Raw genomic sequence first — 13341 nt, forward strand, 5'->3', positions numbered from 1 at the left:
TACCATATAGAGAGTGATGTTTTCTCACTGTGATGGCAAATAGGCTTGAGTTCAAATTCTGACTTTTTTACTTTGTATGATCTGATCCAAGTTTTTTAAACTAAGCCTTATTCTTTAAACTGTAAAATGGAGATAATAACAGTACTAATCTCATTGAGTTGTTTTAAGGACTAAGTGAGATAACCCACAGAAAGCTTTTAGCACATTGTTTGCCCTGTGCTAAGTGTTCAATAATTGAGACTTATTAAAAACACTATTATTAATAGTTTCACCAAGTTCTTCATTAGCAAGGCATGTAATTTTATAGCCTATTCTTAATGTAACCAGTACCTGAACCTTCAGAAAAATCATAGAAAGAAATTCAATTTAAGTACAATGATTTTGGGGTGCCCTGTCCATCACAAAATCTATCTTGGCATTCCAATCTAAGAATGAGTTGTATCTGGGTGATTTTTGGTAATTTCAGACCTAGGAGTACCCATCAGTTGAATGCTCTAATTTCCAGAAGAGGAAACTGAAACCCAGAGAAGGCGGATGAATAGTCTGAAATAAACCAGCTAGTTAGACATGGGGCTAATCTACATCTCAAGTCTCCTAAATTCTAGTCATGTATGCATACTTTTCTTCTGTCTGTATTCCTTCCTTCAGAGCGAGAAACCTCACTTATAGCTGCTTGAATTCAAGAATCAAAAGTTTTCTTCAGTGCCAGCTGTTATAGCAGTGATAAAATGCTTTACAATTAAGGCTTGGGCTCTCAGAGAACTTGGGTTGAGGGATCTGTAATTCTGTCCTCAGAGCCCGTCTATCAAGAAGCCCTTCATCCTGATGGGCTCTGCCAAGGACAGAAGTCATAAATTGGGAGCTTGTCTGCTTCTTGTTGGTCACTGCAAATCCAAGAAAAAAAAAATAACTCTTCTTAATACTTGTACCATATACCATAAATCATCTTTCTTTCCTATGGTTTCAAAATGAAAAGCAAGCAGAGCAATCATGAAATTTTTCATTTACCTGTAGAATTGCTCAGCCCTTTCTCTCTCAAATAAGTATTTTCCTCTCAAATAAGATTATTTGAGGCCAGGTACAGCGGCTCATACCTGTAATCCCAGCACTTTGGGAGGCCGAGGAAGGTGGATCACCTGAAGTAAGGAGTTCAAGACCAGCCTGGCCAACATGGTGAAACCCTGTCTGTACTAAAAATACAAGAAATTAGCTGGGCATGGTGGCAGGCACCTGTAATCCCAGCTTCTTGGGAGGCTAAGGCAGGAGAATAACATCAAGATCGCACCACTGCACTACAGCCTGGGCGACATAGCAAGACTCCATCTCAAAAAAAAAAAAAAAAACATTATTTTCTCTGACATCATGTCTCTGTAAGGACACTTCTGGCCTGTTCTCTTTTTCCTTCATTCAATAAATATTGATTGAATACTTATTATATGCTGGGTGCCAGGGTACAATGGGGATCCAACTCAGTTATATTCAATGTGGAAAATCTCTTACTCTTGCCTACCTTAGACCTTATAGTTTTAGCCATGTCCCAGTCTAACTTCTCCCAACAACTATACCTGCCTTTGGGTTTTCAAATAAGTCAATCTTTCTGAACATTTTAAGCTTCTCTCTTAAACATAACACAATATGACATCAAAATTCATATCCTAAGTCACATGTTTGACAAAGATGCAGAAGGAATAAACATGCAAAAGGAATAAAAGTGTGAAGCTTGGGCGGGCACAGTGGCTCACACCTGTAATCCCAGCACTTTGGGAGGCTGAGGAGGGTGGATCACTTGACGTCAGGAGTTCGAGACCAGCCTGGCTGACATGGTGAAACCCCATCTCTGCTAAAAATACAAAAATACAAAAATACAAAAATACAAATGGCTAGGTGTGGTGTTGGGCGCCTGTAATCCCAGCTACTCAGCGGGGTTGAGGCAGGAGAATCACTTGAACCTGGGAGGTGGAGGCTGCAGTGAGCAGAGATGGCACCACTGCATTCCAGCCTGGGAGACAGAGGGAGACTCCATCTCAAAAAAACAAACAAACAAAACAAAAAAAACACATAAAGCTCAGTAGAGAAGAAAGAGACAGCCTCAACCTCCTGGGCTCATGTGATCCTCCAGTCTCAGCCTCCCAAGCAGCCGGGATCACAACAGTGCACAACACCATACACCATGCCCAGCTTTTTTTTTTTTTTTGTCAGGGGGAGATGAGGTCTCCCTATGTTGCCCAGGCTGGTCTCAAACTCCCGAGCTCAAGAGGAGAAATTTTTATAAAGAGAAACATAAGGTATATTATAAAGAATTTTTTATCTGAAAATATTTTGAATTTTTTAGAATGGTTAAATATTTGAGTGTTCCTATGTAGCTTATGGACTTAACTTCTTGCAGCACAAAATTATTTTTGCAGAGAAACAGGAGTAGGTGAATATAACTATTACTTTTCAGATAGCACAGAACATCAGCATTTATGTGAATTATAACATCACATGTTCTTTCATGTAATTTAACATCCCCTTGTTCAGTGATTCATTTGGAGAAAATGTTCATATACAGATGACTGGCATAGAAATATAAAGCTTATCAGTGCTTTTATGTTTAACATTAAAAAGCAGTAGGCCTTTCTTCCTTTTTTTGTTTTATTTTGTTTTTGTTTTAATAATTCCACTGTGGACCCATACCCGGCATTCTGGAAGGAAACACATAACAGAGACACGAAAAGCAAGGAAGAGAAGTCACACGGCATGAGGCAGGCTAGAAGAGGCATTTTATAATGTACCAAGATACATGAGTAGAGACACTTGTATTTACCAAATGAGCCCTGGCCACAACTCTCATAGACCGTTACAATTCCTGCACCCTGAGGTGAAACACAGCTACTTTCACTTCAAAAGCAAGATGCATACTGCCCAATAGCAGGAACCCCATTTCCATAAGTGGAGCCAGCCTATGTCTTCCGTGCAGTTTACTCATCTCAACTTCTGGTCTAGATGTGCGTAGATATGGTTGTGCCCTCCCTAATATGTCAAGAGTGGAAAAAATGACGTTATAAACAAAGAGCTCGTCTTGTTTGTGCAAAATCTCAGGTGGAGAGAAACGGAAATCTAACACCTTTGAAAAGTAGAAGGAAACAGGAATATATTCTTTCTTGTTTCTTATTAAAAGATGAGTTTGATTTTATCTAAATTCAGAATTTTAGATAACTGCATTTTATATTCACCTATAACCTAAGATTCATAAGTGCATTCCTATCAGTACAGTGTTTTATAATAATAACATAAGTCCATCCTTAACAGTGATGTTGAGGCAGCAGAGAAGTTCATGGCTAGAAACTGTTGAGATCTTAAGTTGTATAGCATTTGGCTTAATATTTATAAATGCACCTGCTATATAGGAATATTCCATTTCCCTCACCAACTGCTAGAAAACTGCTAGATCGACTTCTAGCAGATGGTGATATTCCAGTATAGCGAGTTCTTCAGACAAAAAATAAAATTATCTGTAAATACTGTTGAATTAAATATACATTTCCAGGCCAGGCATGGTGGCTCATGCCAGTAACCCCAGCACTTTGGGAGGCCAAGGCAGGCGGATCACTTGAGGTCAGGAGTTCAAAACCAACATAGTGAAACCCTGACTTTACTAACAATACAAAACAATTAGCCTGTAGTCCCAGCTATTCGGGAGGGTAAGGCAGGAGAATTACTTGAATCTGGGAGGTTCACGGGCGATAATGCCACTGCACTCCAGCCTGGGCAACAGAGTGAGACTTCGTCTAAGATATATATATGATATAGATATGATATAGATATATATATAATACATATGTATATACATTTATAAATGCTTCCAAAACACCAAAACATACCTCATTTTTAACAGCATCTTCCAGATGTTCATAATTTTTCTTAAAGAGAAAGACCAGAATGAAGAAAAAAATAAGCAGTCATAGCCCAGAAATCCATGAACTATTTCTGAAATGTTACCATCACCTCAGTGGGTGACCAACATAACCCAGTAGGCAAATAACACAAACAACTATATGTTAGGAAACAAGAGAGCATTGAAATGATTCCTGAAAGCAGCAAAGGTTCTGGAAGACCAATGTCAATAACTCAAATGAGATATCGGCTTTTTTTTTTTTAATTTATGGAAACCACTGACTTCATTTACCCAAAAGACATTATTTGTTGCCCAAGGCTCTTCCAGGATCAGAATATGAATGTTTATAGAGATTTATGGAAGGTAAATTCACCAAAACACTGGGTCTTATAGTACTTATAGCTTGTGACAAGTACCTCTTGCTTCATAGATATAGCGTAATAGAAAAAAAAAGCACACATAGAATATATGTCATTGGTAAAACATAGGCAATACAGTGGAAACAGGTGTGGCTGTTTGATTTGCTTAGTAATATCTCAAATAATTTGACAGCAGTCTCAGAATGGACACAACCACTCGACACTCCAATAGTCTGCTCAACCCATAGCTAAACATGCCTCTTAACACCACCAAGAAGCAAGCAGTCTCCAAGAATTTGGAATGAGTGCAAAACCTATAAAGTATGCTCCCACTGAGTGGTTGCTTTTTGTGAGCACATAGAAAACAGTGAAACACAGACTTCGGAGTCAAGTTCTCCTAAATTCAAATAATAGTATACCACCTCCTACCTGTACAAAGTGAACAGCAAAATGCCTGATGAAGATCAATGAATCATACCTATTCTTATGATTATGACAGATTAAGGCTTAAATCAGGCTTGAGCACTGAGCCTGGTGCTTTTTCCACTCTACCTTCAGGATGACACTGAGACTTCATAAAGCTATCAAAGAATGGAGTGGAACTATTTCCTGAAAATGAAAAAGCAGGAACAACTTAAGCTACCTGGAAGGTAGAACATCTGCAAGTCCAACTGGTAAGTACAGGGAATTCTGGTATTAACAAGCTCTGAAGAGGTAAAATGAAAAGCTTTGGTTATCTCAGAGTGCCGCCAAACTTGTGGGCCCAAGGCTCAAAGGCAGAAAAAAATAGAAATGACAGCACTGCTACCACAGCCAGGACTGAGAGAATTACAAATCAGATAGCACTCAAAACAAAACAAAAAAAAAATCAGATAGCACTCAAAGGACTTCACATTGCAAAGAGAATTTCCAAGTTGCAAACCACAGACCTAAAAACAGTGTCAAGGAATCTGCCAAGACTCATCTTCCTACAACATGAAACATGCATGGAAAGCCTTTGACCAACACAGACTGACTACTCTTGCATCTCACCTTCCTCAGGTTTTCTGTTTGCTGCAACACAGGAAAGATGTTAATCTTTTAGGGAAATGCACCAATTCAAAAAGCAAACCCTTTGCTTTCTGAAGGAGCAATGATACTTCTTTCCTTCCAAGAAAAATGATGAATTAGCAGCAGCCAGACATGTTAAAGATGACTGTCCAAATAATAAAAACAATTAGACAAATATCCATGAGTTGGCAGTAACTGGGGAAGAGAGGGGCGCATTTATCATTGACTTTGTAAAAAATGAGAATGTGAGTACCATCAGTTTGACACATAGATACTTACAAAGACTACTAAGAGGCACCAGGTATGGCTTCATGCCTCCCTTGTCCTGCCTACCCAACAACCTCTTCCTCACTAACCACATTTTTTTTTTTTTTTTTTTTGAGACTCTCACTCTGTGGCCCAGGCTGGAGTGCAGTGGCGCAATCTCTGCTCACTGCAAGCTCCGCCTCCGGGGTTCACGCCATCTCCTGCCTCAGCCTCCCAAGCAGCTGGGACTCCAGGCACCCGCCACCTCACCCGGACTACAGGCACTAACCACATTTAAGCAGCTACATTCTCTGCCCACAGGAATATGTTCTTCAGGTACACGGTGGCATGCTAAAGCACACAGGACTTCCATCTCTTCACAGCTGATTTTCATTTCCATAGTCAAACATCCACTCTACCACACCCCATGCTGTATTCCAACAGCCTCACTTCCAACCATCATCTGGGTGCCATAGCCTCTCTACAGTCTTCTTCCTCTTCTAGCTTTCCTGTCCCTCATCTCCACGTACTGTTGCCAAACTCCAGTTTGCATGTGCAAAAAGTGACATGAAACTAACAATACTAGTGCTTTTCTCGTAACACACTGAGTTGCTATATCAACTTCAAGGTGTTCAACCCTCCTCAATAAATTCATAATGCTGCTGTGTCTTCAGGGACTCCCACTTTTCCAATCAGGAAGAGTTTTTCCCCTGCAAAGTCTGGGAAAAGAGCCACTCTGGAAAACCAAGTGTTTCTTAATACTATGCCAGTTTGGGTTTCACCATAATGTTAATGAAAAGGTAGCATTCTGATACAAATAGGTCACGTGTTTAAAATATTAGTATCTATAAATATGTTTATTATATACCAACTTAGTTCTTTTAAAAACATTAAACTAGGCTCAGAAAAATCAAGGCTTTTCCTGATGTTTTCATACCACTAAATCAATGATGCCAGGATTCTTAGCTTCTTCCATTTGTTGTCAATAAGCTGTAGACAGCCAGCTATATATAGATCTTTTTGGTATTTGTCAAGTCTACTGTCTCCATTAATATATATTTACAACACATGTTTAAATGTTCCCTAAATATCATATTCTTTAACTGAACAAAAAAAAAAAGAAAGGAAACTCACCTAATGGACAAGGTCAAATCAGATATACTTCTTATTGCTTCTCAAAGTCTTTCCTTATTTCACCTATTATTCAGTATGCAGTCTCAGAACTGACTGTTTGCATTTCTATCAGCAGCTGTTTATAGAATGGGGTGTGACTTGCGTTTGCTTATGCAAAATGACTGAGGAACAACAATGCACAGCCATCCAGCCAGTTTCTAACTCAGCCTGTCAGATTACAGTTGGCTTTTTTGCTATTATTGTTGTCCATCTCTAATTTTATTGCATTGTGATCACTAAATGTGGTCTGCATAACATCAAATTTGGTGGAATTTAAGAGGAATTAAGTGTATTTATTTAGAGACAGGGTCTCACTCTGTCACCCAGGCTGGAGTGCACTGGCGCAATTATGTCTCACCGCAGCCTTGACCTCCCCAGCTTAAGCAATCCTCCCACCTCAGCCTCCTAAGTAGCTGGGATCACAGGTATGCACCACCAAAAATGGATAATTCTTTTTAATTCTTTTTGGAAGACAAGGTGTCACTATGTTGCTGCCCAGGCTGGTCTTGAATTCCTGGGCTCAAGTGATCCTCCTGTCTCAGCCTCCCAAAGTGGTGAAATTACAGGCATGAGCCACCATGCCCGGGCTGAAACCACCACCTCCCGGGTTTAAGCAATTCTCATGCCTCAGCCTCCCGAGTGGCCGCGACTAAAGGCCTGCGCAACCACGCCCAGCTAATTTTTGTATTTTTTAGTAGAGATGGCGTTTCACCATGTTGGCCAGGCTGGTCTCAAACTCCTGACCTCAAGTGATCTGCCTACCTCAGCCTTCCAAGGTGCTGGGATTACAGACGTGAGCCACCACGCCTGGACTCCTTCTATTATGTTTTTTAAAAACTGGAATAAAAAGAAGTATATAGTCAAATAAATTATATACCAAATTTAGAGACTTCCAAGTTATTTACTTATGCTACTTTGTTAAGCTATTTATGGCTGCCTTTAATGTATACATGTTATTTGGAATTCCTATAATTATTAGTTGAGAAGACCGTACTTTGTACTAGACTTCTCTCCTTTTCTTAATCAGAATGGATTAATTTGTCTATTGTGAAATTATTTAAGGAAGCACACGTGAACTACATTCAATAAACGGCAGTCAAGGCTCAGGCACATGTTTCAGCAGATGTTTGCTTTCATCCTGTTACAACAGTCAATTGAGCAATAAAGAATGAACACAACATGTTGCATCATAACATTTTATTACAGATCACTATAGAGATTATTCTTTGGGAAGCTTGTTGTCTGACTTCTAGAAGCATGAAAGGGCTATTCTAGGTTTCGGCTACTTCTTTTTCATAGCAGATCAGTGTCTTCACAGTCAGTTCCTGCATAGGAAACCTACATAATGTCATTGCAACAAACCTTTCATTGCCTCAGAAAACTGCTCTGGCCCAGCTGGTTGCAAACTTTCTTTAGCAATAAAACTGTGTCTTCAAATAAAATCTTACATGGCACCCCAACATATAAAATAGATGGCAGCAGAATGATTCTAATGAAAGGAGTGAAGGTTAAGACACCAACGCCCATAGACCCAACAAGGACATAAGAAGAATCTCACTGTACACATTTGGAAAATCATTGCAGAAAGGTCTACCTACAATGCAGCTCTGAATCATCTCATTTGCCTTTGGCTTTGTCCCTAAACACTTCCTCTCTGCCTAACCACTTCAGTTGACAGCTCATTTGTAAGGTCTGCCACACTCTTTTATTCAGTGTCTCCTAAAGATGCCACCTCTCAGATATCACCTTAACACACTTCTTATCTGGGAGGCATTTGAAATGCTTTGGGTGTCCCTGGTGAGAACTGCAAGAGGAGCTATTTAAAGCTTGAGAAAATGAAACGAGACCATAGGAAGAGTCTTGAGAACAACCATCACTGGGTCTTTCCTGGGGAAAGGGTCCTGGAAATGAGTCCTGGAAAAATCAAGGCCAAACTGCCCAAAAGGGAACCAAAGAAGCAGCATCGACCATGGGATAGGAAACTGGTGTCCTTAAAGGGGCAAGAGAGAAAACTTCAGGGAGGATATTTGTAACCAGCTACATTGGTGATCCTTTCTTGTATCTAAATGGACACTTTGAGGCCATCAGAAAATATGACCAGATTAGTCCTGATGGGCTCAAAAATCTATATCTGGATGGAACCCTCAAAAGTCAAGATATGGTTTGAAGAACACAATGAAATGTTGGTATAGCCACTTTAAGATAACTGAGAATATATTATTTTGTGCTGGATCAGAAGCCACTTCATACTAAATTATAGCACAAGAGAGAATAAAGAGGTACAAAAATTTTTTTAAATACTGATCTAAGTAAAAGTTCAGATTTTCTCTTCTAACTTCATTTTCTTTCTATGAATTCAGAAGAAATTTCTAGTATTAGGCTCAGCTAATGGCTGCGTCACGAGGAGTGTTTTATATGAAAGTACCCTTGCTTAAAACCATTACAAAGTTCCAGGGAAGGAGAAAGCAGCATGAGGTAGAGGGGACAGAGAAACCCCTAGCATTCCCTACCTGGCTTCATGTCAAGGCAGCACAAAATCAACTCCAACCCACAGGGATTAAGTACAAAGGGAGTTTTCAGACAGGTGTTCAAAGTCATATCAAGGTCAAACACCAAGAGACTAAGGAGCAGGTCAACAAAGGGGAAGAGTAGTTTATGGATCTGGGAGTCTTGGAGGTCAGCATTCCAAGAATTCAAGAGGACATCTGGGCAGACAACACAGTTCATTAGATCCCAAAGTAACAGTAGCTGGAAAAGACCGGGGGAGGGTGGTGAGGGATATAAAAACTACATATTGGGTACAATGTACACTATTCAGGTGATGGGTGCACTAAAATCTCAGAATTTACCACTATATTATTCATCCAAGTGGCTGGGCACAGTGGCTCACACTTGTAATCCCAGCACTTTAGGAGGCCAAGGCGGGCGGATCACGAGGTCAAGAGATCGAGACCAGCTGGCCAACATGGTGAAACCCCAGCTCTACTAAAATTACAAAAATTAGCTGGGCATGGTGGCGTGTGCCTGTAATCCCAGCTACTCAGGAGGCTGAGGCAGTAGAATCGCTTGAACCCAGGAGGTGGAGGTTGCAGTGAGCCAAGATTGTGCCACTGTACTCCAGCCTGGGTGACAGAGCGAGACTCTGTCTCTCAAAAAAAAAAAAAAAAAAAAAGAAAGAAAGGCTCCCTAATGGCCAGGCATGGTGGCTCATGCCTATAATCCCAGCACTTTGGAAAGCCAAGGCTGACAGATCACCTGAGGTCAGGTATTCAAGACCAGCCTGGCCAACATGGTGAAACCCGTCTCTACTAAAAATACAAAAATTAGCCAGGCATGGTGGTGGGCGCCTATAATCCCAGCTACCCCGGAGGCTAAGGCAGGAGAATCACTTGAACTGGGGAGGCAGAGGTTGCAGTGAGCCAAGATCGTGCCACCGTACTCCAGCCTGGGTGACAGAGCGAGACTCCATCTCAAAGGAAAAAAAAAGAAAGGCTCCCTAACTATTCCAACTAGGTTCCTTCACTAGGTTTCCTTTTCCTGCCTAGGCAGATGGAAAGCCAAGCATCCAGGTTAGAACTTAGTCCCCCAAGGCCATACCTTGTCTCTGTCCTCAGCTAAGCCCAGGATAAGGCCATCTATGGAAACAAAGCTCCTATTTTCTTAACATGCCTCTGAGAAAGATATTTGAAGCCTAGAGGTTAAGAACATAAGGGCTAAAATAAGCAGGCAAGAGGGTGACTCAGAAAGAACAAGAGCCTTGTTTAAAAAAAAAAAAAAAAGACTCGGGGAATAAACCTCAATACAGATTTACTAACACAGAAATAAAGACTTTGTGTTAGCAAAGAGACTATGAATCACCAAGAGAACAACACAAGAGGATAAAGGAAATTGTAGACAAGAGGAGCATAAACCATGAAGATGTAAGTATCCACATGTTTATAACATGGATAATTGATAAGTGATAAGTAAGTCTTTAGAAACTACGTTTGAGTGTTCAGGGGAAATCACAAAAACAAGTAACATTACACTTAATTTTTTAAATGAGGGTGAAATGAGATTCTGCATGAGAGATAACTGTAAAGTAGTAAAAAAGGTTTCAGAAGCCACACATGAAAATCAATCTCATAATTCTACAATCACATTTTAGTATGTCCCCATTTTAAAGTATAAAGTTAGACTTTATTTACCAACAAATTTGGCTGCAAGGTTTGTAAGTTGAGTTTTGACCTCGAGAAATACCTTCCTATTTTATAAAGAAAGAAATATTAAAATGATATTCCTTTTATTACTTTCCTATATATACTAGCTTATCACATAAAAAATATAATTGCTATATAGCCATCAAGCATTAAAAATAAACCAACACATCTAACAATAGGCCTCATGGTACTAATCTATTTTCCTAGATATATCACTTTAAAACCATATATGAATGTCCAAGAAATAAAAGTTTTTTATTTTTCTTTTAGAATCTAAAGCATACAACATGATAAAATTATTCTGCATAAAAATTATAATTTTTAATTAATTTGAAATAATTTCCATTAATTTCTGATGCTTGTAAGCATTTTAGATATACATTCCTTTAGCTCTTATAATATACTTATAAACTGTGAAAAATTCTGACACAGGAAGGAACAGATATTAAAATTCTATTACTTCTAATCTAAAAGCCCTCCATCTTATGTTCTCTGTAGGAGACAGAAACTCACAAAAGAAAATGTTTGGCTTCTACTATTAAGAAATTGGACATTTTTCACATATATTACAGTGGAAGGGGTTTTACATTTCTTTCAGGCACAAAATATTTATGAACTCAGGAGCAGCCCAAACATAAAGATAAAATGCAGCATGACTTTCCAAACCAAAATATGGGGCTTATGTCTATGGATTTTTGTGACCCTTTTGGGAAAAGGCAGAGTTGGAAACACAATTTAGTTGTCCAAGTATTAGAACTTTTAAAGCATCTCTTTGATTTATGAAGAAAATGCACAAAAATATGTTAAAGGAGGCAGTACCAGAAAATCCAACAAGTTGCTCATCACTACACACCTCTATGCACAGATGACATGAGCAATTATTTGTCTTTCCTTCACTTCTGACTGCCGGGGCTCAGGGCTGAGGTCCTATTGACTGCACATAGTAGAAGAAAGGGAAGAGAAGTTATTTCAACGGCAACATCCTCACCTACTTATGTCTCTTTTCTCATGGCTCCAGTAATTAACAGAATGGTCATAAACTGAAACCAAACTGCACCTTTATCCCTTCCACTCTCACGCTGGAAGCCTGTTCTCATAAATCCATCCTCCTCGGGGTATTCCTTTAATCAATGTTTATTAATATGAATGAATGCTTTGGCTAACTCGTACAGGTCACCTGCCACTTTTAAGTACCCCATTCCCACCTCATGGGTGTGCTTCATCTCTTTGGTACAGTTGCATATTTCCTGAAGAGTCTCATTTTGTGTATTGCTTCTCCACTACCCCTCACCACTGGACAGACAACTGGCCAGCTGTCACTCAAATGCTAATTGTGTCTACCATCTGCTTTCTCTAATAGCCTTTTCCTTCCGCTGGTTCCCTCTATTCCCTGCCAATTTTATTTAGGAGTGATTCAAAAAGTGTTTGGGGACTCCACTGATAGCTGTGCTTTTTTGATAATTAAACCATATTTACATCCAATTCAACAGTATTTGGTAAGCAATTACTACCTTTCCAGTACTGTGCTAGCAACTACGAATGGCATGAAAGAAACACATGATCCAACTGCTCCCTTCAAGAAGTTGGTAATCAGGGTGAGGTGGAATGATGTACTCATTTACAAAAAAGGACGGATAAGACATATTATCAGGGAGAAAAACGTCTGGTACACCATGTGCACCAGCCAGCACAAGAAATCAAAAGTGAAAGGGGCTTCAAGTCAAAATACCTGAACTCTGCTACTTCCTTCCTAGCTATGTGTCCTGTGGTGAGCCAGACAGCTTTCTCACACTGTTTCCTCAATATGGGAATATTTATCTAGCAAGATTATTGGAAGGATTAAAGGGTACATTATGTGAAATGCATTTTATAAACTGTAAACTACCGGGTACATGTAAGATCATTGTTTTAGAAGTCAAGTAGAGCCTGGGACGTCAGAAAAGGGGAGCAATCTGTCGGGCATGGTGACTCATACCTGTAATCCCACCTATTCAAGAGACTGAGGTAGGAGGATCACTTGAGCCCAAGAGATCAAAACCAACCTGGGCAACATAATGAGATGCTGTTGTACAAAAATTATTTTAATTAGCAAGGTGAGGTGGCCTGTGCCAGTAGTCCCAGCTACTCAGAAGGCTGAGGTGGGAGGATCACTTGAGCCCAAGGGTTCAAGGCTGCAGTGAGCCATGACTGTGTCACCACACTGCAGCCTGGGTGACAGAGTGAGACCCTGTCTCAAAAAAAGAAAGAAAGAGGGAGCAATCTGACCATGACTCAAAGCAAGAGCCAGGACCTGAGCTGAGCACCTTCTTCAAAGCCAGGCAAGATTTAGCTAGATAGTGAAGAATAGGATACACAGCATGTTTCACGCAAAGGCATGTTTTGACTTCAATTTAACGAGTATTAAGGAGGCTTGCTAATCATTTCAAAGGATACAAAC

At 39.8% G+C, this 13341-nt stretch overlaps 1 protein-coding gene across 6 annotated transcripts in view; it reads right to left on the reverse strand.

Annotated features, from left to right (window-relative positions):
• Positions 1–13341, reverse strand: part of RAB27A (RAB27A, member RAS oncogene family) — an 84972-nt gene that overhangs the window by 39122 nt on the left and 32509 nt on the right. Inside the window, exon 3 of one of the 6 annotated variants that reach the window (XM_054451949.1) lies at positions 11758–11838. The exons of 4 other annotated variants lie outside the window; for them this stretch is intronic. The gene's annotated coding sequence lies outside the window, so the exon portion shown is untranslated. Of the gene's footprint in view, positions 1–6666; positions 6762–11757; positions 11839–13341 lie in introns of those variants that run through there. One more of the 6 variants, XM_054451952.2, reaches the window with a different exon arrangement.

This window comes from Pongo pygmaeus, chromosome 16, assembly GCF_028885625.2.
Source record: "Pongo pygmaeus isolate AG05252 chromosome 16, NHGRI_mPonPyg2-v2.0_pri, whole genome shotgun sequence".
Taxonomy (NCBI): domain Eukaryota; kingdom Metazoa; phylum Chordata; class Mammalia; order Primates; family Hominidae; genus Pongo; species Pongo pygmaeus.